Below are 24,412 nucleotides of genomic sequence, written 5' to 3'. Positions count from 1 at the left end.
GCGTCCACCAAGCCACTCTACCATTCCCCCTCCTCAACAAGACCGGAGGGTAGAAAATACAACAAAAAAGCTTGTGGGTCAAGATAAGGACAGAGCAATCACTCACCAATTACTGTCACAGGCAAAACAGACTCGACTTGGGGAAATTAATTTATTGTCAGTCAAAATCAGAGTACAATACGAACAAATCTGAAAAACACCTTCCCCCCACCCCTCTCTTTTTTTCCTGGGCTCATCTTCACTCCTGACTTCTCTACCTCCTCCTACCGAGCAGCACAGGGGGAGAAGGAGGGGGGGGTTGCAGTCAGTTCATCACAAGTTGTCTCTGCTGCTCCTTCCTTCTTTGTGCTCTTCTTCTGTTCCAGTGTGGTGTCACTCCCATGGGGCCGCAGGTCCTGCCAGAAAACCTGCTCCAGTGTGGGCTCCTCTCCACAGCGTCACAGCCTCCTTCGGGTGAATCCGCCTGCTCTGGCGAGGGGTCCTCCATCGGCTGCAGGGTGCATATCTGCTCCGCCATGGACCTCCGTGGGCTGCAGGGGGACAGCCTGTGTCACCATGGTCTTCACTGCAGGCTGCAGGGGAATCTCTGCTTTAGGACCTGGATCACCACCTCCTTTTTCTTCTTCACTGACCTTGGTGTCTGCAGGACTGACAGCTTCTGCACAGCTTTTTTTTAGCCCTTCTTAAATATCACAGAGGTGCTACCAGCGTTGCTGGTTGGCTCAGCTTTGACCAGTAGCAGCTCCATCTTGGAGCTGGAACTGGCTGTGCCCAACATGGGGGCAAGTCCTGGTGTCTTCTCACAGAACCCACCCCTGCAGCCCCTATCCACTCCCCTGCCCCAGCTTGCCACACAAACTCACTACAACAGTGATCGGCTACAGGGCAGAGAGGCGGGATTGAAAAGTAAGGAAAGGGAGACAGAGAGAGACAGGGTGGGGAAATAGCAATGGGCTACAGGACAGAGAGGAGGAACTAATAAAAAAGGAGAGGGTACCAGACAGAGAGATGGATAAAAACAAATATTAGTGATGAGCCACAGGGCAAACGGAAGAATTAAAAAACGGGACAGTGAGGTAGATGAGAGAGACTGAGAAATATCAAAAACACTGATGATCTAAAGGGGAGAGAGAGGGGAAATAAAGAATAGGGACAGGGAACCAGACAGAGAGAGAATAATAAAGACAAAAATGGGCTATGGGACAGTGAGGGAAGAAGTTAAAACATAGGGACAGGGACCTGGAACAAGAGAATCTAAGAAAGTAAAAGTGTATCCAGAATACAGGGCAGAGAAAGGAATTTAAAAATAGAGACACAGCATCAGACAGGTGAGAGCGGTGGGAATTGTGAAGGGCTAAAGGGCAGACAGGGAGGAATTAACAAGATTGGGATAAGAAGACAGACGGATAGATGGAGAAAGACAAAGGAGTGATGGGCTGCAAGGCAGAGACAGAGAATAAAAAAAAGAGGGATGGGACAGGTCAGAAGTGCAGAGAGAAAAAGAAAACAGAGAGGCAGAACAACAGAGAAAGAGGGGGACTTAGAGAACAAGAAAGGGAGAGGTACAGAAAAAAAAAAAACACAAAAAAATTAAAGCAGTGAGAGAAAGAGAAGGTGGGGGCAGGGAGGGACTGAGATGCAGAAGAGGGGTGACACAGCCCCAGGGGTCCAGGACTCGCTGTACCTCCTGCTGTTGGAGCTGCTGGGAGAATTTGACAGTTCAGACATGTCTGTCTCTCTCTCCCTCTCCCTTCCTCCTCTGTAGCTGCACTCACTTGACTGTCATCCACCTAAGAGAATAGATTGGTGTCTTCCAGCTCTTACAATATGAGGCTTCCTAGAAACACAGCCTCACATGCACACACACTACATGGCTGTACTGTGGTTTTGGTTATGCATACAGACCCTGCCGTGCACACTGGTGATCGGACCTGCTGAGGACTACACTAGGAAGGATCCATCCTCACCTGGAGAGGCAGGCTATCTCCTGTCTGCAGCTGGTGGCTGGATCCTCTTTATTTTATTCTTCAGCAGCTTTACCATTCTGTGGCCTCTCCAGCTTCAGCGTCAGCTTCAGCAGCTCCTGTCCACAGCCAGTAAGCGCTCCACCTGTCCCTCTGCGCTCCCGCGCCGCGAGGAGAGGGAGGCCAGGCAGAGACAGCCCACGCAAGCCTGAGGCTGCTGCAGTCAACGGCATCCCCAGGGGACGAACAGACAACCGCACCCACAGCGTGGCCTCTGGGAGAAGGAAAGAGGCAGCAGTGACCATTATTACCGCAGCTCGACCCTGGCCGGAGCCCCTCCTTCCGCAGGGGCTTCCGCAGACGCCGCTCGTTCCCCGCGCCGCTGCTAACGGCACCCCTGTTAAGGGAGACTCCAGACCACCGCAGGGCCAGCTTGCTGCCCTCGCGACAGGGCTCGGGGGCTGCCTGCGGCTACAGCGCAGGCTTCAGGGGAGGGGCTGGAGCTGGGGGCAGCCGCACGGGCCGAGCGGGGCCGGGGGAGCTCTGGCGACTCGGGCAGGCGCCCGCTGGCCGCGCCTGGGGGGTGCCCGCCTCCGTCCCCTCTTCCCTTCTACCGGCTCTCTCTCGGGGAACTCCCCGGCGCTGCCCTGGCCCGGCTCGCCTCCGGCGGACCGGCAGCCTGCCGCGGCGGCCGCTTCGCAGCTTCCCGTCCCGCCAGCCCCGGGCGGCCAGCGGGCAGGAGGCACCCCTCGCCCTCGCCCCCGCCCGAGGGGATCGCTCGCCTCACCCGCGGTCCCGGCGCTCGCCCGCTGCCGCCGAGACCCGCGCGCCGCCACGCTGCTCCCGGGGACCGCGCATGCGCCGGAGGGGCCGGAGCCGGCGCGCCAACGCCGGGCTGCCCCACGCGCAGGACGGCGCATGCGCCCGGGAGGGCTGGTCGGGGAGCGGGCGCAGCGGGAAGCCCGCGGAAAACCACGCGAAACCGGCAACGCTCCTGAGTCTGACCTGGTCGCACTCCGGGGGCCGCGGCGGCGGCAGCAGCGAGGACTACGCCGCGCCCGAGAGCCACGCGGCTGCCCGGCCGCCGAGTCCGCGGAAACTACAGCTCCCGGCATGCTCCGAGGGGACGCCGCTTCCGTTTCCGCCCACCCCCACGCCGGCGCAGCCGCAGTCCCCGCCGAGCCCCCAGCGCCGCTCCGGGCAGCTCCGGCGCGCTCCCGCCGCCGGCTCCGGCACGGCGCGGCACCCCCCGCCCGGCTCCGGTCAGTCCCCGTCGCCGCCGCTCCGGCACGGCGCGGCACCCCCCGCCCGGCTCCGGGCAGCGCCCGGCTCCGGGCAGCGCCCGTCGCCGCCGCTCCGGCACGGCGCGGCCCCGCCCCGCTGCCGCTCCGCGCGTCCGGCACGGACCCCGCCGTCCTCCTCGGGGCTTTCCCCGGGACCCGCCGGGCGATCGCGCAAGCCCCGCCACGGGGCCCGGGCCCCCCCCGGCCCACGTGCTCCCGGCCCCCCGCGAGCCCCCAGGGCCCCGGCCCCCCCCCCGGCCTCGGCACAGGCGGCCCCCACCTCCCCCGGGCCACCCCCGCCTGGGACGGTCGCGGTCCGAGGGGCGCCCGGCCCCGCTCACCTTCTCCCGAGGGGCAGCCGCAGCCCGGCCACCGCTCTGCTCTGCTCCGCTCCTGCCTGGGCTCCCACCGGCCCCGCCGCGGCCCCTCCCCCGGCAGCCCCCCCTTCCCAGGGAGGGGCCGTCGCCATCAGCCTCACTGCCCGCACCTGGGGCTCCTCCAGCCCCGGCCCGCAGCTGCGGTACCGAAATCCCGAATAAAACTCCACAACACCCATGGGAAGTTCAGAAGCAGGCGCTTCGTTTATGGAATGAAAGATGTCAAAGTAAGATGACTCTTGACGAGCTGTTCACTGGGGTAAAAATACAGATTTTAATACCCGTCTTATTTTAGTTCTAAGACTTGGCAATTGCCAGGTATCATCTTTTCGATTTACCCAGGTCCACCGTCGAGGCCACAAGGGAGATTTCTTCCAGAGAGAGGATAGAGTTATTAAGTCTAAAGTCCATTATTTGCTTTTGTCCTTCAGGAAGAGGTGAGTGGAGCATCTATCATCACTATTCACCCACACAGTTAACCCTAAACTTTTCACCTGTCCTTTAATACAGTCACTTCCAAGCTAATTTTTTTCCATTATTAAGAGGGGACCCAGGATCATTTAAAATATTATTCTACTTTCTACAAATACATGCCCCATCTTAGAGCTTTAGCTACTAGAGAAAGTCTTTGGATTTTGGGGTCAGAGGAGTTGCAAGTCTAAACTTTCATACCCTTCTCTTTAGGATGTGCGATTTTTCTCTGTATGTCTAAACCAATCTAAATTTCCCTAGATGGTCCTGACTCTGGGTGGATCTAACAAGGATCCTGGAACTCCAGTAAATTCTAAACATCGTTTTATATTTTAAATATGGTCCCAAGTTCCTTTCTGCACTTGTCTCTACGGTTTTGGCAACTGACAGCCCCAAGGGGTCTTTGTACAAGTTTCTCCCGAAGGGCGATAAATTTATTCTTTTGTCCGTGAGGTGGATGGTTTGGTAATGTTATAATTCAAAATGCTATAATTCCTTCTTTCAAATTTAAAAAAATAATTGCCTTTTAAATCCATCCAATTTAATTTGCTAAAATGATTCTCATTGTTCTACGTCTTTTCTCAAGTTTTGGTTAAATTCAGTGTCAGTATTCTCCACGGAACTAGATTTTCATCTGACTTTGGAATCGGAAGGCAGGCTGTTATCGAGGTTAAATTTTGTGTCTTTACAAAACTTCGAATCAATTCCAAAACTAGAATTTTTTTTTTTAATCAAAATTACAGAAACGGTTAATATCAAGATTAATAGCTCAAACAATAATTGTTTCATTTTGTTTATCTTATGTTTAGAACCCCTCAAAAAAAATACTTAAACCCTATAACACACAAAAAGATTACTGCCCTTGACAATATTCCTAATAGCAACCCCAATATTATAAACTTTACACAATTGTTTTCCCAAATAGATAACGTGAAACTTACTTATAGGTTTTCAGTTTCAAAGGGCCAGTTTCTTTAGACTTCCAATTTCCTGTTGGTGCTTTCTTTAGTCTTGAATAATGAAGCCAAGGTTCTTCGCCCAGACCTTTACTGCTCTAAGTGTTGTTAAAATGACTCGATACGGTCCTTTCCACTTCTCAGTGATTTTATATATATTCAATCTCCTGGTCGGAAGGGATGCGCTGCTACGTCCAATTCTAAGGGTCCAGCTGCGGAGACATACTGACGAAGTTCTTGAAAAGAATTTCTCAAAGAATTCATAACACCTTTTAAAAACATATCTCCAAAGCCACTCCAGATACTCAGAACATAGGACTCTTGATACGGTCTTTCATATAACATTGCATAATGACTTAAATTTTCTTTCTCTTCTGGCTATACTCTGATTCTTAATAGAGCCATGGGTAAGGCTTTAACCCATGTGAGTGAGGTTTCCTGACAAATTTTACTCAACCGTTGCTTGAGGGTATAGTTCATTCTTTCTCCCCCCCCCCCCCCCCCCGCCCCCTTGCTTGTGGTCTATATGGGGTGTGATAGTCTCAATCTATAGATAATACTTTGCTCGACTTGTCTCATCATCTTTGCTATGAAATGAGGGCCATTGTCAGATGACATTCTTACAGGCACCCCATAGTTTGGTATTATCTCTCTGAGCAAGACTTTAACTACTTCTCTTGCTTTGTCGGTGTGACAAGGGAAAGCCTCGGGCCACCCAGTAAAGATATCCACTAAAACTAGGGTAGATCCTTCTTTTCAAGGCAATTCTATAAAATCAATTTGCTAGTATCCCCCTAAAAAATTTCCTTATTTAATAATTCCAAAGATAATCTTATTACTGATTTGGGGATCATTTTATATATAAATTTCACATCCGCTTATAATTGTTTAAACAATCTTTGTCATATTTTACTTTCTGTTCCCCGATATACTTTGTTATGTTCAGCTCGGGCAATTTCTCTTATTATTGTGGGCGGGACTATTATTTGACCTGTCGGTGTTACAGCCTGTCCTGTTTCATTTTGTTAGCCTGCAATCTAACAATTAATTCTTCCATCTTTTTCATTATAATTTGGAGTTTCTTTAGGCAATTTTATACTTTTCTCTGGAACTAGCGCTAGGATGCCTTTTTCTGCAGCCTCTTTAGCAGCTTTATCAGCCAGTCGGTTACCTGCGTTAGGAACAGTCTTACCTAACTGGTGCGCTTTACAGCGCGTTATCGTGACTGCTGTTGGTTTTTGAACGGTTTCTAACAATTTCGGTATTTGTTCTGCATGCTGAATGGTGGTTCCTTGTGCAGATAACAGTCCTCTCTCTCTCTCCATATTGCTCCATGCGCACGTACTACTCCAAAAGCGTACTTTGAGTCTGTCCAAATGTTGACTCGCTTTCCTTGACTTAGTTCCAGAGCTCGAATAAGAGCTATCAATTCAGCCTTTTGGGCAGATGTCATCGAAGGCAAAGTTCGCAACGCAATTACCTCCTCGGTTGTTATTGTCTATCTGGATAAACGTTTTCCTTCACAGATGAAACCGCTTCCGTCGGTATACAGTTCCCAGTCTGCTGCTTCTAGCGGCACATCTCAGAGATCCAGTCAGCTGGGGTAAACTCTTTCGATTGTCTGCAAGCAGTCACGTTCCAGTTCTCCTTTAACTTGATCAGTTGTTGAAAACGCAACAGGGTTAACGGTGGTAGTAGTTTTTAAGTAAACATCATCTTGTTCCAGCAACACCACTCGGTATTTCAGCATTCTGCTAGGGGATAACCAATGCCCCCCTTTCTGTTTTAGCGCAACAGTTATCGTATGGGAAACGTACAGCGATCCTTTGTCCTCAGGTGAACTTAGGAGCTTCCTGGATCAGTAGCGCAGTTGCAGCGACGGCTCTCAGACGACCAGAGCATCCCAGACTCACGTGATCTAATCGCTTCGAGAAGCAGGCCACAGCTCGCCCACTTGGCCCTAAATATTGGGCCGGGATGCCCAGGGCTATACCTCTTCTTTCGCGAGTGAAAAGTTCAAATGTCTTTGTGAGATCCGGCAGGCCTAGGGCTGGCACCCCTATTACAGCCTGTTTCAATTCCTTGAAAGTAGCTTTCTCGGCATCAGTCCAATCCATTGTTTGAGGTTTTGAGCTGCTCCTATAAAGGTCGGACCCGCAAGCCACAACTGATAATCGACAGGTGACACCACGCAACCGTTCCCGGAAATGCTCTTCATTAATTTGTTAGTCTTAGGTTCGGGGAGACGACAAATTGCCTCTTTGCTCTCAGTTCCTAATTGTCTCTGTCCTTTTAGGATTTTAAAACTCAAATAAGTTTCTTCTTTCTGGGTTATTTGGGTGTTTTCTTTTGACACTCGCTATCCACTGATTCCCAAAGAGTTCAAAAAGTTAATAGTTAACTTTGTGCATTGTTCTTCCATCTCAGCTACAATTAACAGATCATCCATACATTTCAACAAGATTTCTTGATTATTTTCTTTCTTCCAAAGCTCTAATTCTCGTGCCAATGGATTTCCAAAGATGGTAAGACTATTCTTAAAGCCTTGAGGCAAGACTGTCCGTGTATATTGTCTTTTTCTCCCAGTCTCAGGATTTTCCCATTCAAAAGCAAAAAGCTCTTGACTGTTGGGATCCAAGGGAATACAGAAAAAGGCATCTTTTCAGTCTAACACTGTGAACCATTCTCGTTTCTCTGTTAGGGTTGTTAACAAAGTATAAGGATTTGCTACTACCGGATGAATATCTTGTACTATTTGATTTATTGCTCTGAGGTGTTGAACTAATCTATAATCTTTTTCATTAGCCTTTTAACAGGCAAGGTCGGGGTGTTATATTTGGATTCACATTCTGTTAACAATTTATATCTTAAAAATTTTTGTATTATCAATACTAACCCTTTCCGGCTTTCCAGTTTTAGGGGCTATGGCTTAATTCTTAGCGGATTCGATCCTGGCTTTAAATCCAGTCTCACAGGTTCTGCTTTTTGGATTTACCGGGAACTTCCCAGTCCAGACGATTGGAATTACAGCATTATACTTTGACTGGTATGATCTTCTGCTTTCGGTAACCATCCTGTAACAACAAAGCCACTGCTTCGATACGTTTAGTTTCTGGAATTAAAATTTTAATCTCTCCATTTTTTAATTTAATTTCTGCCTCTAAGTTCTCCAGTAGATCTCCCCTTAACAGGAGTTTAGGAGAATTTGGCACATACAAAAACTGCTGAGTGACCCATTGCTTTCCTAATTTCATTGTTAAAGATTTAAAGAAGGGTCTAGTTTCTCGTTCACTTGTTGCGCCAACACCACCAATTTCTTCAAAACTTAACTCTCCCTCTAAGGTATTTAAAACTGAAAAGGTGACTCTAGCGTCAATTCATATTCAATTTTCTGTTCTCCCAGTTTAGCTGTAACCAGAGCTTCTGCTGGGAGAGTCCCCTCCGGTCCCCGTCAGCTGCGTTCACTTAAAAAGAACAACTCTACCTATGGCACTTCATTCCATTTACTCTCTCTCCTACAAAACAACAGTAATTGCAATATAGTATTATAACTCAAAGTTCTGTTTGTTTCCCATTTTTCCTGCAATTCACCCCAGTGTGCCAATAAACATCCCAACGGTGATGTTTTTGGTGTCTTTTCATCAGCAGTTCTATTTCCTGCACTCTTATTCTTAAACAATTTTGCTAATGCCATTATACTTATATACATTCAAATCCCAAATACCAAACAAATGCAAATGACAGTTGTCCCAAATAATACACAAAGTCCAACCCAGCAATAGCTTTCACTTACGACTTGGGGGCAGACGCCTAGGCTTCCACTGCAAACGGGTACCCTCCAAGCCCCAACCCTGCGAAGCTTTCGCCGCGCCTCACGGGCAGGCTTTCCAAACAAATTCCAAAGAAGCAGCGCCTTACCTTTTTTCCAGGGAACGGTGCGAGGAGCTTTGTGAGTTGAGGGCGATGGTTCTCCCCGAGAATACCTCGGCGCCGGCCGGAGTTTGATCGACACTCGATCTCGTCCAGTCTCACTCGCAAGGTCCCGTCTGGGTCGCCAAAACCGTTACCGAAATCCGGAATAGAACTCCTTAACACCAACGTGAAGTTAAGAAGCGGGCACTTCGTTTATCGCAGCGCTGGGGACACGGGGGATCGCTCCTCCAAAGGCGTGTCCCACTTAGTATCAAAATCCGTCAGTTTTTACAGACTTTTTCTGTCAGGTCATTGTTACGTAAGCTCTTTCCATAAAAAGGCATACTATGCTCGTTCTTAAATTTAACCTTTCTAAGGATTGGTCCTTTGATTATATAACCTTATCAATATTCTTATTTAAAAACAATCATTGGTCAGTTACACTTAGCTCTACTGCCTGGAATCTTCGATACTCAAATCAAGATGGGAAGGGTAAGGGGGTTTCCAAGCAGCAAACTGGCGTCCACGACGGTTTCCTTCGTTTCTTGAAACGGAACATAGAAAAACCTGTAACTTCCTGGTGAGGTTTCTAGGGTTAGCTATTTCCAACTTTAACAATATTAAGGCTCCGATAGTCACACGTAACGCAGTTCCTAAAGTTTCTATGGCTACGTTTCAAACGTAACAATCCTATACATTACGCTTCACAATTTTACTTCTTAATCAAACCTAACTCTTCTATGTGATTAAATTTTGATTTCTTTACCAGAATATTTGCAACAGCTGGAGCCCAGCAGGAACAGGGGGGGCATGGCCCGACGCCCCCCAGCGCCTCACCTCCTCCTCCCCTGGGCTCCCTCACGGCCCCTCGCCCCGTGCAAAGGGAGCGCAAACGCAGCCCGGCCGGTGTCCGTTCGGTCAGTCGCGCGCCTAACGAGTCCTGCCAGCGAGTCCGCTCCGGGGCTCGGGGCCCCCCCCGACGCTCCCCCTGCCCCTGGGACACCTCTGATAGCATATTTCCATACATTCTGTATGGCACGTCTAAATAGTTTTGGATGGTTTTAATATTTTGTACCAGCCGTGGAAACTGGTTTGCTGCTAGGTGACTGTAAAAGTGAGATTTAGTAAATAATTATTAGAAATCTTACACTAACACGATGATTGAAACAATAGACAAAAGTATAGCCAAGCAATTAACTAGCAGAGGTAGGTACTCCTAAGTTTTGCAGTTCTTTGCTCTTATGACTAGATGAGAACAATGCTGAAACTGACCGCATGCGATTGAAACTGCGTTAAGCTTCAAGATCAAAGAACCAAGGACAAGAATAAAGACTTCAAGGACAGCCAGCAAGACCTTCAAATGGGCCGGTGGTCGCAAAAGCAGCCCTTCGTCTCAAATGGATCCTTCATTGCGCGTGATCGGATGTAGGCAGTGCTATGATAATCAGTTGCCATCATTTTTATGTATACGTATACTAATCTGATTCATATGCAATTAGTTAGTCTATATGACCTATTTGTGCTAAAGCTGTGGCACGCACGCTAGGTGGAACTATCCCCCGTGCATCCAGCGCTGCAATGAAGAATGCCTGCTTTCTAAAACTCCAAAACGAGCCTTCGAGAGTTTCTTGGACCGGCTTTTCAGTATCAGAGGTACAAGGGAGGAAAGGAAAAAAAAAAAAGCAGCGGTGTGGGAAAGAGAGGGGGCCAGGGGAGGGTCAGGGAGGGACCAGAACGCAGAAGAGGGGAGAGAGAGACAGGGCCCCGAGGGCCCGGGGCTCACCACAGCTCTCTTTCTTGGCGCTGCCAGCAGACTTTGCCAGTTCAGACGCTTCTTTCGGCTCCTCTCCCGCTCCCCTCCTCTTCCGTAACTCCGGCTGCACGGCCGTCCTCCCCCTAGGAGAACACGCGTCTCACAGGTCTTGCAAGACGAGGCTTCCTGGGCACGGAGCCTCGCTCGCCCGCACGCCAAGCGGCCGTACCGCACCGACGGTGCTGCACACGGACCCTGCGGTGCACCCTGGCGGTGTGACCTGCTGTGGACTACGAAGAGGGATCCTTCCACACGCGGAGAGGCAGGCTCTCTCTTGCCTGCAGCGGGAGGCAGCTGCTGGCCGGGCGGCCGGCCGGCCTTCCATTTCTTCTTCTCTACCTTTCTCTGGCCTCTCCAGCTTCAGCCGCAGCAGCTCCTGCCCACAGCCGGTAAGTGCCCCGCCTGTCCCTTTGTGCTCCCACGCCACGCCGCGCGGAAAGGGAGGCCAGGCAGAGGCAGCCCATGCAAGCTTTCCTTTCCAGCGGCGTTTCCTTACCGGGAGGAAGCAACGGGCGCGGCGGCACCTCCCGCCGGCACCGCATTGCCGGTACCGTCGGACGGCACGTGCGGGACGGGGGCAGCCCCGCGCACTCGCAGCCTCCGAGCTGCAGTACCGAACATTGGTCGCAGGGTGGCAGCGGCGAGCGCTTGGCACGAGGCGCCAGCGCGGCTCCCCAGCGGCAGTACCGAACATTGGTCACGAGGTGGCGGAAGAGAGCGGCGGCGAAAGGCGCCGCCAGCGCGCATGCGCGGATCCCGAGCTCCTGTGCCGCGTTCTGGTTGCCAGGCAACAGCAGGAGGGCGGCAAAACGCGCCACCGCGCATGCGCGGCTCCCGAACGCCAGGACCGCCTTCTGGTTGCTAGGCAACAGCAGGAGCGCCGTAAACCGCACCACCGCGCATGCGCGTTTGCCGAGGCGTCGTGTCGCGCTACGGTTGCTAGGCAACAGCGGCGAGCGCCGTAAAAGGCGCACCGCGCATGCGCGGTTTCCGACCTGCCTTACAGCATCCTCGTTGCTAGGCAACAGCACGAGCGCCGTAAACCGCGCCACCGCGCATGCGCGGTTGCCGAGGCGTCGTGTCGCGCTACGGTTGCTAGGCAACAGCGGCGAGCGCCGTAAAAGGCGCACCGCGCATGCGCGCCTCCGACCTGCCTTACAGCATCCTCGTTGCTAGGCAACAGCACGAGCGCCGTAAACCGCGCCATCGCTCATGCGCGGTTGCCGAGGCGTCGTGTCGCGCTACGGTTGCTAGGCAACAGCGGCGAGCGCCGTAAAAGGCGCACCGCGCATGCGCGCCTCCGAGCTGCCGTACAGCATCTCGGTTGCTAGGCAACAGCACGAGCGCCGTAAACCGCGCCACCGCGCATGCGCGTTTGCCGAGGCGTCGTGTCGCGCTACGGTTGCTAGGCAACAGCGGCGAGCGCCGTAAAAGGCGCACCGCGCATGCGCGCCTCCTCAGCTGCCGTACAGCCTCTCCTTTACCAGGCAACAGCGGGGTCCCAGCCACACGCACCACCGCGCATGCGCGCCTCCCCAACGCCAGTTCCCACCTGCGCTCGCCGGGCAGCAGCACCCCCGCAACGATCCTCTTCTGAGCATCAGCTGGATGAGACACCACTGACAGCTCAGCCCAGTAGAGACCAGCCACAGGTGGCAACTACTTACTGGGGGCACAGGGCTTACATTGCCCTGCCCTTTCCCCACTCGCAGCCCGGGCAGTCCTCTTCATTGCCTCCGTTCCAAAAAGCACCCGAGTGGCTGGAGCCTTTACAGCAGTCAAGCACAAACAACAGACAATGCAGGCGGTCGCTTCTGTCCCTGCCCCCCCACCCCATTCTCTAGAGAGGAGAAGCAGCACAGGGAACCTGCAAACAGCAGGGGGGGTTGCCCTGGACCAAGCCCCAGGGACTGCTGTATTCGTCTGCACGTGGCTTCAGGGTTGTGGGAGGGACAGCAGCCACTCAACAGATGCTGGCGAGAGATTTAAAAAAAAAAAAAAAAAATAACGCCTGGTTCAGGTGACAGCCTGAAGGCAGGCCACGAGAGACCCAAAGCTGCTTCGTGCCAGAGGGGCAGCTCTGTTCAGCAGGAAACGGCGCGTCCCAGCGGACCAGATGCGAGCGGCTGACCTGCAAGTGAGCGATACCCTGGCGATCCTGGGGCTCTGTTGGGGTGGGCGCACCTTTCCTCACCTCTGTGCTATCACAACTCTGCTCTCCTAATCCTGCACGCACGCAAGGCTTCTTGTGCGGGGCTTGTCTCTTATCGAAGAGATGCTGCACGGTGTTACTTACCGCCCTGCCCTCCGGCGTGCAAAGTAATTAGACGGGAAGCAGGGAAAGCAAAAGAGGCGTGTCGGGATATTAGATGTCCTCAGCAGATGACCGTAGAGCCCTCGAGGTTCCACCTTTGCTCCCTACAGGAGCGTGGCTCCGCACTCCTTGCCGCTCCCGCCAGCAAGCGTCACAATTGCCCTTTGCTGCCTGCAACGCGCAGTACCTGCACGGCCCGAGTACTGCTGCTTACGGAGCAAGAGGCGCTCGCTATAAAGCAGCAATGAAGAACAAGGACGGCCCGTCAAGACGGCAGGAGGAACACAGAGAGCCTCCAGCATTAGCCAGGCAGGGCTTCCAACTCACCTCGTGTCGTGGTTTAATGCCAGCCGGCAACGAAGCCCCACGCGACCGCTCACTCGCTCCCCCGCCCCCAGTGGGACGGGGAGACAATCGGAAGGGCAGAAGTGGGAAAACTCGTGGCTTGAAACAAAAACAGTTGAATCATTAAAAAGAAACAACAACTTGTAAGGAAAAGAAGAAAAAAAATGACAGAGAATGGGGTGAAGCCTGACGGATGATGGGGGGGGGGGGGGGTGGAATACGGAGGAGGGAAAGGGGGGGGGGCAGGAGATAGGAGAGCAGGGGATGCGGGGGGAAACAACTCGCGTGGGTGAAGGGGGCGGGCCGGAGCAACAGGGGGGCATATGGGGGAGAAACACACACGGCGGGAGGGTAGGGGAGGTTACAAAGGTGCACGGGGGGACACGGGTGGGGATGACCTACCCCAGGGAGTCCACCCGGGATGATCCACAGCAGGTAACTCACCTGGGATAACCCGCAACAGAGAATCCACACCGGGAGGACCCCCAGCAATGCCCCTCAAACTGCCTGTGCTTCACCCCCAATCTTCCCCAAACTGGGGAGTTTTCTGCTTTCTCAAAATACTCAGTTTGGGGTGTGTTTCAGTGCTTTTCCACAACATAAAAAGGGGAGATCTTTTGGTTGTGGTTTTGTGCATGAAAATGGGGTGGGGTTTTTTGCTTTCCAGCTGCACAAATCCAGGCGGATTTGGCTTTCCCAGGAGTCCCAAATTCGTTCGGTTTTTTCCGTTGCAGACCCAGAATCAGGGGGTTTGGGGTTGTCCTGGTTTCGGCTGGAATAAAGTTTATTTTCTTCTGAGTAGCTGGTACAGGGCCATTTTGGATTTAGGATGAGAACAATGTTGACAACACACCGACGCTTTAGTTGTTGCTAAGCAGTGTTTATATTAAGTCAAGGACCTTCCAGCTTCTCATACCGCCCTGCCAGCGGAGGCTGGGGGTGCACAAGAAGAGTCGCTGAGCTAAAGGAGGATTCCAGGTAAACAGGTCAGCTCGAAATACACCACCTCCTTTAAAAGTTAAGAGCGATTTGAACGCTTAAAATCAGCATTTAGGCTAATCGATACCACTTTGAACACCTTCTTAGCATACAAGTAAACACTCTTGCCGGTGTTGGAAAACGTCTCCTCCCTTCCTTACAGCACTGCTGCAGGGAGATAACCCTGGGAGGCTGCGGGACGAGGTCGTACGCAATCAGAATCTACGCTTACGGATCCACCGCAACAGCTACAGCCCTTGCGCTGCTGCTGCTGCTTTGCATCTTGCTCGTTTGGTGAATAAAGCTGAAAGTGAAGTGGAAAACTTCAAAAAGCAAAATGAAAAATAAAGAATAAATCTCAATAATTCACTTTACACTAAAAGGGTGTGCCCATGTTTATATACATCCAATAAAAATACAGTATTGAAGCAGTAACTCACCAAAACCACCTCAGAATTCACTGTCACTAGTTACAAGGCTGCTGATGCTTCCTGGGAAAACCTGGAAAACACACGGAAGCGACGCCAGTTTGTCCTGTTTTGTCCGCGTCTCTTCTTTGACCTTGATTGCTTTTAGTACAGGTGCTAGTTATCTCAGTAAGGTTGTCGAGTACTCCTATAAGATATTTAAAAAAACTCATTGACTGCAGAAGCATAAAGCTTTTATCGTGAAAACAAAGCCCGTTTCTTCTGAACAGCTGAACTCTTACGAACAGTTTCTCCCCTCTTTTAGTACAAAATTATTTTCACGGTATCATTTACTAGTAAGCGCACGGAAACAGAAGATTACATGCTTTCAGGAAGAGGAAATAGACAGAGGGAAGTCAACTTGGCGTAGGCGTAACGTGCTCCAGAACAGACCTTAGTTTTAGTATTCGTATTAAAATATTTCACAGAAAAAATGTGGAAGGAGAGTTGGCACATTCTTAATGTTAACTTTAAAGTCCATACTACAAGTACCTTTGGAAAAATGCAGACACACATCGCAGGCGTACCTTGTACTTGCAGACCACTACGGAATCTTTCCATCTGTCTTGTACTTTCACGGCAGAAGAAAGGGCAACCACGGTGAAATGGTGGCAGCTGACATCCACCTGAGAGAGGGGGAAAAAAAACCCCAACAAACAAAAAAACAAAACAAAACAAAACTTTAGCATAAAACTGGGTAGGAATCCAAAGCTGCCTTTTTTTGTGAAGGTTTGTGAAGACAGTACGACTGAGCAGAGCAAAAAGTATTTTTGCATCATCTTCAGTACAGCTGTTGACACAGGCCACTAAAGCTTTTGCATTTTTCAGACAACTGTGCCTTTTTTTTTTTTTTTTTTTTTTTGACTCATAGGTAACTTTAGTTTCACTAGAACTCACTTTCCTAGATACACGCAGGTGACAGACATAGAGACCTACATACATTTTCTCAAGCCTTAGTATAGCCAAGACTTCATCACCCTATATGTCCCAAGTCGAGTATTTTTGCTAAAGAGCACAGCAACACATCTGTCCTTGTGAATTGCCTCGTTGCAAAAAAGGAATGATTTTTTCCAACTTGCCCATAAAATCAGTATGAACAGAGAAAAGAGAAACACTCGACCCTAAAGAAGCTAACAGGCAGCTCTGAATTTACCAGACATGAATTTTCGTTCTTTCACCTGAAACACAAACATATCAAGGGACCAGTTCAGGAACAGGGCACGATCTGTTAACAGCAATTTTTCCATCAGCTCTTCTGCACTAGCAGCAAATTTGCCTTTTCTGTGGGTTTAACGTGGAGCATCTGTAGTGCCCTCGAACTCGCAAGTGTTTCTCTCCGCTCCCCCAGCCCGACACGTGCGATTACCTGAGCAGCAAGCGGAATTAACCACGCAGGATTTTCTTCGTGTGACGCGGAAGGTGACACTGGGAAAAGAGGAGACAAAGAAATGAACCTGCTTGTCACACCCAGCCAACGGTGAAAAGACAGGGGAGGATTCTGCCGGAAGGGCTCTGCACCCCAGGAGCTCCCACCAGCCGGTTTCTCTCCCCTTTGCCCAGTACCGAGGGGACGACGACACCTCGCCCGCGCCCCCTCGCGGGGGGGGGCTGCCCCAGGAGAACCAGGGGACCCCCACCTCGCTTCCGCCCGCGGGAACGGACCGGGCGAGACCCTCCACGCAGAGAGAGGAGCGTGGCGTGGATCGCATCCCCGAGGGAAGAGGCCGGGCTCCCCGCTGGCAGAAGGACAACTCACCTCCCTGCTGCTCGGAGCCGCTCGCTGCGGACAGCCCTGCCTGCGCCCGGCCGCTCTTCGGCCGTGCTGGGAGCGCGGTCCGGCCGACGGACGCTCCAGCGAAAAGACGCTCCAGCTCATCGCGGCTCCTGCTCGTCACAGCCGCAGGTAATTTTGCCTCTGGCTAACGCACGCTCCAGACAGCGGACACCCCGCCTCGTTCCAGCTCCCGCTTGCTACAGTTCTGGCTCACTGAAGCCCCAGCTCCGCACTGAAGCTCCGGCTGATTTCAGCTGCTTCTCCTTACAAGCTCCAGCTATGTGCAACGGCCTGGGCTTTCCATAAGGTTGTATATCAACTGCTGTCAAAACCAGAGCATTAGGATTAAACATCAGAGTTACACGCCGTATAAATATGCGTTAGTTTGGGCGATTAATTACTGAACAACTATTCTGAGCAGCGCAGAAAGAAGAGCTGCACTCAAAGAGGGCATGTGGGGTCTGAAAAGTGCCTTTCCCCCCAACAGACCATCGCAGATGTTGAGTTCGGCTGGCTGCGTGCCGGCCTCCCGAACTTCAGCGTCCGACACAACCAGACACCCATCTCCGGGGAGGGTCCACGCACCCTGCCCACCCCCTGCTTCCCCCCGCAGCTCCCCACACCCTCCCACCCGCCTGCCAAACCAGCCAAGCCGGCTCCCGCTTTTGGCCCCCACGCCGGCTGACTCGGGGCCCATTTGGGAGCCAAAAAACCCGGCTGCCGAGCCTGTTCTCAAGGCCCAAAAACGCAGGGCCGGACCTCTGTTTCTGGGCCCAAAGCCACGCAGCAGCTCGGTCTGTTTCCGAGCCCCAAAATCAGCCAGGCGAGCCTGTTGTCAAGCCCCAGGAACAGAAAACTTGTTCTCCATTTCTGACCCTGCAGCGCCCACGGGCGACGCCGAGCGTAGCCACCCCACAGCCCTGCACCCCCGGGGCCCCACGCGCAGTTTTGGGGAGTGCTCGGGACCGGCGGAGGGCCCGGCCCCACGCCTCTGCGGGGCAGCCCCAGCACAGGCAGGGCGTCGCTTCACGATTGCCGTTTCAGGCTTTATTTCCCCGCCATGGCCGGCACGGCCAGGCCCCCACCCCAAACCCCCGAGCCGAAGCACCCCCGCGGGTAGCCGGGCCCAGCCACCCGGAAAACAAGAAAACCAAAGAGGGAACAAGACAGAGAACGTGGGGAAAGGCAAGGAGACGGACACAGAAACAGAGAGAGCGCGAGAGGGATAGGGAGCAGGACAGAGAGATGGAGCAAGCAAGTAAAAAAGGACAGGAGGCAGAACCAAGGGAAAGAGAGACAAGGACGGGGAGCAGGACAAAGGGACGGAAGAGAAAAAAAAAACAGCGACGGGCTGCAGGACAGAGATGAAGGGATTAAATAGACACAGGGAGCACGACAGAAGGACAGAGAGAGACAAAAGGGACAAAGAGCAGGCCAGCATCGGAGGGGAAAAAACCAACTGCGATGGGCAGTGGGAGAGAGATACGGAAAAAGAAAAAAATACTGAGGAACAGAAAAAAGAAAGAAGAGACAGCTAGCTGGACAGGGGGACAGAGTTAGAAAGGATGGGAGAGGGAACGGGGCAGAGAGAGACAGACAGAAAAGGTAGCGAAAGAAAGCAAGGCAGAGGGACAGCAGGGCGGGGCGGGGGGGAAGGGACAGGGGTCTGGACAGAGATGGAGAAATAAGCAGCAGGGACAGAGGAAAAGAGACAGAAAGAGGGACAGGGAACATGGCAGAGAAGGACAAATCAGGACGGAGATAAACTGGGACGGTCCTCAGGACAGAGAGGAATACGAACACGAGCAGGGAGCGGGACAAAGGGATACAGCGAGAAACGACGGGACAGGAAGCAAGACAGAGCTACAGACAAGAACAATGACAATGAGAGAGAGAAAGACAGGCAGAGACCGTGAGAAGCACAGGGCGTTGGGGAATTTAGAAAGAGAAGTATCAGGAGCCCTGCACAGAGAGGGAGGGTGAATAAAAAAGGGGCAGGAAGCAGCACAAAGGGTCAGAGAGAGGAAGAGATGAACAGGAAGGAGGACGGGGACAGTGAGATCCAGAATGACAAAAATAAACAGCAACAGCGAGCAAGACAAAGGGATAGAGAGAGAAAGAGAAAGTAGGAGGAAGAGAGATAGGAAGGCAGGGACACAGAGCAGCACGTACAGGCGCAGAGAGGAAAAGAACGCCAGGGAACAGGCCAGAGAAATCGGGAGGCGGGGAAAGAGGCGGATGCAGATCAGGACAAGGAGATGCAAAAGGAAGAAACAGCAACTGGCTGCAGGACAAAGATGGGGGGCGGCGGGGGGGGGAAGAGGGAGAGGGAGCAGAACAAGAACGCAGAGAGAAAAAGGAAGGGGGGCAGTCGAACGAGAGAGAGAAAGGGGGAGAGGAAGAGGGAGCAGGACAAGAGAATAGACAGAAGAAGAGGAGAGGTACAGGGAAGAAAAAAAAAAAACCAAAACAAACACCACCCAAAAAACCCCAAACGTCACAGCAGCATGGGAAAGCGAGGGGGCCAGGAGAGGGGGAGGGAGGGACCGGGATGCACAAGAGGAGCGACAGGGCCTCGAGGGCCCAGGACTCACCACAGCTCTCGCTCTTGGAGCTGCCAGGAGACCTTGCCAGCTCAGATGCTTCTTTCTCCTTGTCTCCTCCCTTCCTCTTCTGGAACTCCCGTTGCTTGGCTGTCCTCCACGTAACGGAACACGCGAGCGTCTCACAGCTCTTACGAGATGAGGCCTCCTAGACACGTAGCCTCGCTCGCTCGCTACGTGGCCGTACCCCGCTGCTGGTCGTGTGCATACAGACCCTGGCGGTCTGACCTGCTGTGGACTACGAGGAGGGATGCTCCCACACCCGGAGAGGCAGGCTCTCTCTTGCCTGCAGCGGGAGGCAGCTGCCAGCCAGACGGCCTTCCGCTTCTTCTTCTTTACCTTTCTGTGACCTCTCCAGCTTCCGCAGCTCCCGCCCACAGCCAGTAAGCGCTCCGTCTGTCCCTCTGCGCTCCCGCGCCGCGAGGAGAGGGAGGCCAGGCAGAGACAGCCCACGCAAGCCTGAGGCTGCTGCAGTCAACGGCATCCCCAGCAGATGAACGGACAACCGCACCCACAGCGTAGCCTCTGGGAGAGGGAAAGAGGCAGCAGTGACCGTTATTACCGCAGCTCGACCCTGGCCGGAGCCCCTCCTTCCGCAGGGGCTTCCGCAGACGCCGCTCGTTCCCCGCGCCGCTGCTAACGGCACCCCCGTTAAGGGAGACTCGAGACCACCGCAGGGCCAGCTTGCTGCCCTCGCGACAGGGCTCGGGGGCTGCCTGCGGCTACAGCGCAGGCTTCAGGGGAGGGGCTGGAGCTGCGGGCAGCCGCACGGGCCGAGCGGGGCCGGGGGAGCTCTGGCGACTCGGGCAGGCGCCCGCTGGCCGCGCCTTGGGGGGTGCCCGCCTCCGTCCCCTCTTCCCTTCTACCGGCTCTCGGGGAACTCCCCGGCGCTGCCCTGGCCCGGCTCGCCTCCGGCGGACCGGCAGCCTGCCGCGGCGGCCGCTTCGCAGCTTCCCGTCCCGCCAGCCCCGGGCGGCCAGCGGGCAGGAGGCACCCCCCGCCCCCGCCGGAGGGGATCGCTCGCCTCACCCGCGGTCCCGGCGCTCGCCCGCTGCCGCCGAGACCCGCGCGCCGCCACGCTGCTCCCGGGGACCGCGCATGCGCCGGCCGCCGACGGCGCGCAGGAGGGGCCAGAGGCGGCGCGCGAACGCCGGGCTGCAGTACTGCACTTTGGCCACAAGGCGGCAGCAGCGGAGGCGGCGGCGCTGCTGCGCACCTGTGCGGTGCCGGCGCTGCAGTTCCGCGCTTTGCGCGCCGAGCGCCGGCCGACACTGCGCGCGTGGGGCGGCAGCGGCGTTTCCTCACCGGGAGGCAGCAGCGAGCGCGGCGGCACCAGCCCGCAGGCACCGCGGCATCGCATTGTCGTTACCGGCGGACGGCAGCGTGGAGCGCGGGGATGCCTCCGCACACCCGCGGCGCCCGCTTGCAGTACCGCGCTTCGTTCGCCAGACGGCGGCAGTGAGCACGGGCGAGAGGCCCCCCGAGCGATGTGGCCGAGCCGATTCCCCGCTGGCTGATGACTACAGCTCCCAGCACGTCCGCGACGGCCGATATGAAGAGACTACGCATCATCCCGGTTCGCTGCACAGACCGACACGGGCGACTGGCAGCTCCGTGCCGAAAGACTACATCTCCCGGCATGCCCTGCGGACCGGCGTGGCCGACCAGCATAGACTCCTAGAATCATATAGGTTGGAAAAGACCTTCAAGATCACCGAGTGCAACCAGCAGCTGGTTCCCTGAAGACTATCGCGCCCAGCGTGCTGCGGGCGGCTGCCTTCTGTGGCGTTTAACCCTACGGGGACGCCGTCTCGTACGCCCTCCTTCCCTTACCAGTACCCGCGGGACCCAGCCGTTCCTGCGGAGGCCGGCTCACAGGGCTGGGACTGCCAGCACCACCACCGGCTCCCCTTCGGGCCCGACGCTTCCCCAGCTGCCCCACACCTCCGCACGACCTGCAAGCACTCCAGCCTCCCCACCCACCCACCCGACCCTCGTCGGGACTTTCCCCGGGACAGCGCTTTTGCAGGGCCCCCATCTCGCCCAGGTGCTTCCCCAGCACTGCTCCTGCCCCACAGCGAGCCCCAGCGCTCAAGCAGCCCCGCGTGTCTACGTGCGGCCTCCCCACTGTCCCGGCACGCCAGCTTTCCCCCAGCCCCTCGGGTTCTGGGCCACCCGCGGCCCTGGCGCCACACGCTGCCCTCCTCGGCCCCAGTATGGGTCTTCCTGGATTCTGTCGCTGCGCGCCCCAGCCCGCCCTCCCCCTTTGTGCCACCTTCCCTGAGATGTTCCCGGTCGCAGGGACCCCCCGGCCCCATTCACCTGTTCTGCGGTTGCAGCCTCAGTCCTGGTCCCAGCATGTAACGCTCAGCACTGGCTTTGTTGTCCTGGACCTGCCTGGTGCGGTGATGGGAACACCACACTCGTGGCAGTAGCACAGCTTAGCAGCCTCGCGGGACGCGGGCGTCATCGCCGTCGGCCCTGCTGGCCACACCAGAGGCTGGTCATCCCCAGGCCCTTGGCCCACAGCTGCATCCCACAGAGAACATGGGCTACTGCCAGCAGCCCCATTGGGAGCAGCTGTGGCTACTGGGACAGCAGAGGGGACAGCAGAGGTGTACCCCAGCTCCTGAGGGCAGCTTGCCAAAAGCTAAAAGGGAGAGTCCTGGGATGCACAGGAAGGGAAAAGGGGATGAGAACAAAGGGAGCGAGCTCTGGAGTGCAATGGCGGGGCGGGGGGGGGAACATCAGCAGGTGACAAGGAAAACATAGGACTCTGGGGGCACAGAAAGACGAAGGGGAGAGTCCTGGGCCTCACAGGAAGGAAAAGAGCTGACCCTAGAGCACACCAAAAAAGGACTGGCAAAACTCTGGGATGGGAGGAAAGCTAAACAGGAGGCATCGTGGCATACTGTATGACAAACACAGGGCCTTGGGGCACACAGAAGGACTTAGGGGCAACCTAAAGTACGAATTCAGGAGTTCAGAGGGCTCCAGGGCACAGCCAAATACAAATTGGTGCACACCAAAAAGGTCGTGCCACATGCCACGGGGCTTAGTGTGGCTGATGGGAAGTGGCCTGCAGCCACCACCAGACCCTATGGAAACTCCCTCTCTCAGCACTGCTTGCGCTGGCCCCAGCCTTTCACAGTATTTTGCATGCTGTATGTGGTTCCCCCCCTTCAGGGACCCTGGAAGAGAAGGCATCAGTGACCTTGCTGGGAATGAAGAGCTCACAACCTGTATTCCTTCAGATCCTCCTTGCTATCCCCTGTCCATGCTTGCCCCAGACCACACAGCCCAGAACAGCCCTTGCCATGCTCCGGCCTCACTTGGCCCTCACCTGCCCAACACACAGGGTTCTCCCCCGCCAACTTGCACCGACTCAGCCTAAGGACCCTGTGGCCAAGGCCTGCTTCCAGGCAGGCTTGTGTGCCTGCCTCCCTGCAGCTCCAGAATGTCTGCATCTGCAAGAGCAAGGGTGCATGCGCAGGCCTAGAATGGGAAGCAGTCTTGGGTTCCGTTGTATTTTACTACTGGTGTGCTCTATTGCCACTCAGACCTTCATATGTGCATACCTAACCCAAAAATCTCTTAGCCCTTAGCAACTTCAGTCACTCATAGCACTTAGGTTTTTCCCCTCAAAACTTAATTGCTCTTTCCTTGCTTGTTGTTACACCTCCTTGGCACTTTCTGTACATTCTTCCTTAAAACAACATGACTGAAATCAACAAAATGGGTCAAGCAGCTGCTCTTCAAGTTGATGTCTCTGGGAGGATTATCCTACAAACGAATCGAACTACTAAGGTCATTGGACAATTCTAGTTTTAGAGCATTTTTCCAAATCTTTAACTGTGGTTCCCTGCTAGGTTATGTGATAAAAAGCTTGTCTCTGTAAACTCAAAGTTGCACAGAGGCACTAGGCCAGGTAAGGCACCTCAGTGACCCAGTTAGAGAAACAGAGCCCCTGCCCTGGCTCCTCCCAGAGCTGTCCCTGCAGAGCCATCAGCCCCATGGTATGGGTGACACTCATTACGATGAGTAGCTGGGAGAGGCTTTCCGGAGCACCATACAGACTGAGGAAGGTTACTGCCTAAGGATATGCAACCCCTTATGGGATGCAAGGGAAGAGTATTTGGGGACTGCGCAGGATGTGCTATGGTATGTTTACTGGAGGAAGAAAAGGTGGGGAAGGGGAGGTACCAGAGTAGTTTGGGGAGGAACAAGCATGGGAAAATGGAGGGACAAGGAGATAAAAAAAGGGCTGGTGGCATGCAAATAGGTTGCTGGTCAGTAGGATTGTCTGGTCATGCCCTGTGCTGGATCAGCATAGGCTGTCCTGTCTTCTCATTAAACTCCATTTCTAGGTATTTTCGTGAGTGAAAGGTTCTCTGTTTTTGTGTGCGTGTGTGTGTGTAGGTTTGAGTGCCCGCAACTGAAGTCATATTACAGGTCATAGGGGCCCATGTGTCTGTGGTGCCAGCGACTGGAGAGACCCAAACAAGGAAAATTAAGTGCCAGCAACTATAGTCAGAGCACAGGTCATAAGGCCCTTTGCCAGCTGGTGCCAACAACTGGAGGAAGTGAAGGTGTGTATGTTACAAAGCCAGATTAGCCAGTGTGTAGGTTGAGTGGCTTGGGAGCCAGGTACATGTGTATGTCTAAAAGGGTGAGGCACCTGGAGGAGCTGGCTATCACAGGGACCGGGACACTTGTTTGCATGAGTTTGCATCTCTGTGCAGGAAGAAAGTGGGGAGAGCAAGAATCCAGTGCCAGCTACTGGATAGACTGTGTGTCTAAGGCCAGCTGCTGGCAGATTGACAGTGCGTGTGCATGTGTGCAAGTGAGGGGGGGACTGGAGACCCAGGGTCCAAATACAGGACAGACTGAGTGTCTAAGCCCAGCCACTGGAGGGACTCACCTTCTACATATGCTATATATTTCCTGCTAACGGGCCCGCATCCTGATCAGCCAGAGGGGAACAGGATGAGGCCATTAGTTCTCTTTGTGTTTTTGTGAGTGCTCAATGTTGCTGCCCGTGTTGATCTGTGTGGCTGGCATATATATGTTGTATTTGCATGTTTGCATGTGCCTGGGAACACATGCCCAGCCCCACTACTAGCTGGACCCAGGGTCATGGAGCTGCAACAGTTCA

General features: G+C 54.0%; 1 long non-coding RNA gene across 2 annotated transcripts; it reads right to left on the bottom strand.

The window, feature by feature from the left end:
- Positions 1-205: 205 nt before the first annotated feature.
- LOC128137755 (uncharacterized) lies at positions 206-13,592 on the bottom strand. Of its 2 annotated transcripts, none has more exons than XR_008233820.1 (4): positions 13,418-13,592; positions 1,968-2,238; positions 1,685-1,790; positions 206-572 (listed from the first exon to the last, which is right to left on the bottom strand). It is a non-coding gene; the product is annotated as an uncharacterized LOC128137755 (long non-coding RNA). The 2 variants fall into 2 exon arrangements; XR_008233819.1 differs by lacking the exon at positions 13,418-13,592 and adding an exon at positions 2,752-2,857.
- Positions 13,593-24,412: the final 10,820 nt, after the last annotated feature.

The sequence above is a fragment of the Harpia harpyja genome, chromosome Z (assembly GCF_026419915.1).
Source record: "Harpia harpyja isolate bHarHar1 chromosome Z, bHarHar1 primary haplotype, whole genome shotgun sequence".
NCBI lineage: Eukaryota > Metazoa > Chordata > Aves > Accipitriformes > Accipitridae > Harpia > Harpia harpyja.
Note: the sequence above shows the minus strand (reverse complement) of the source record. Positions and strands in the feature narration are given on the sequence as shown.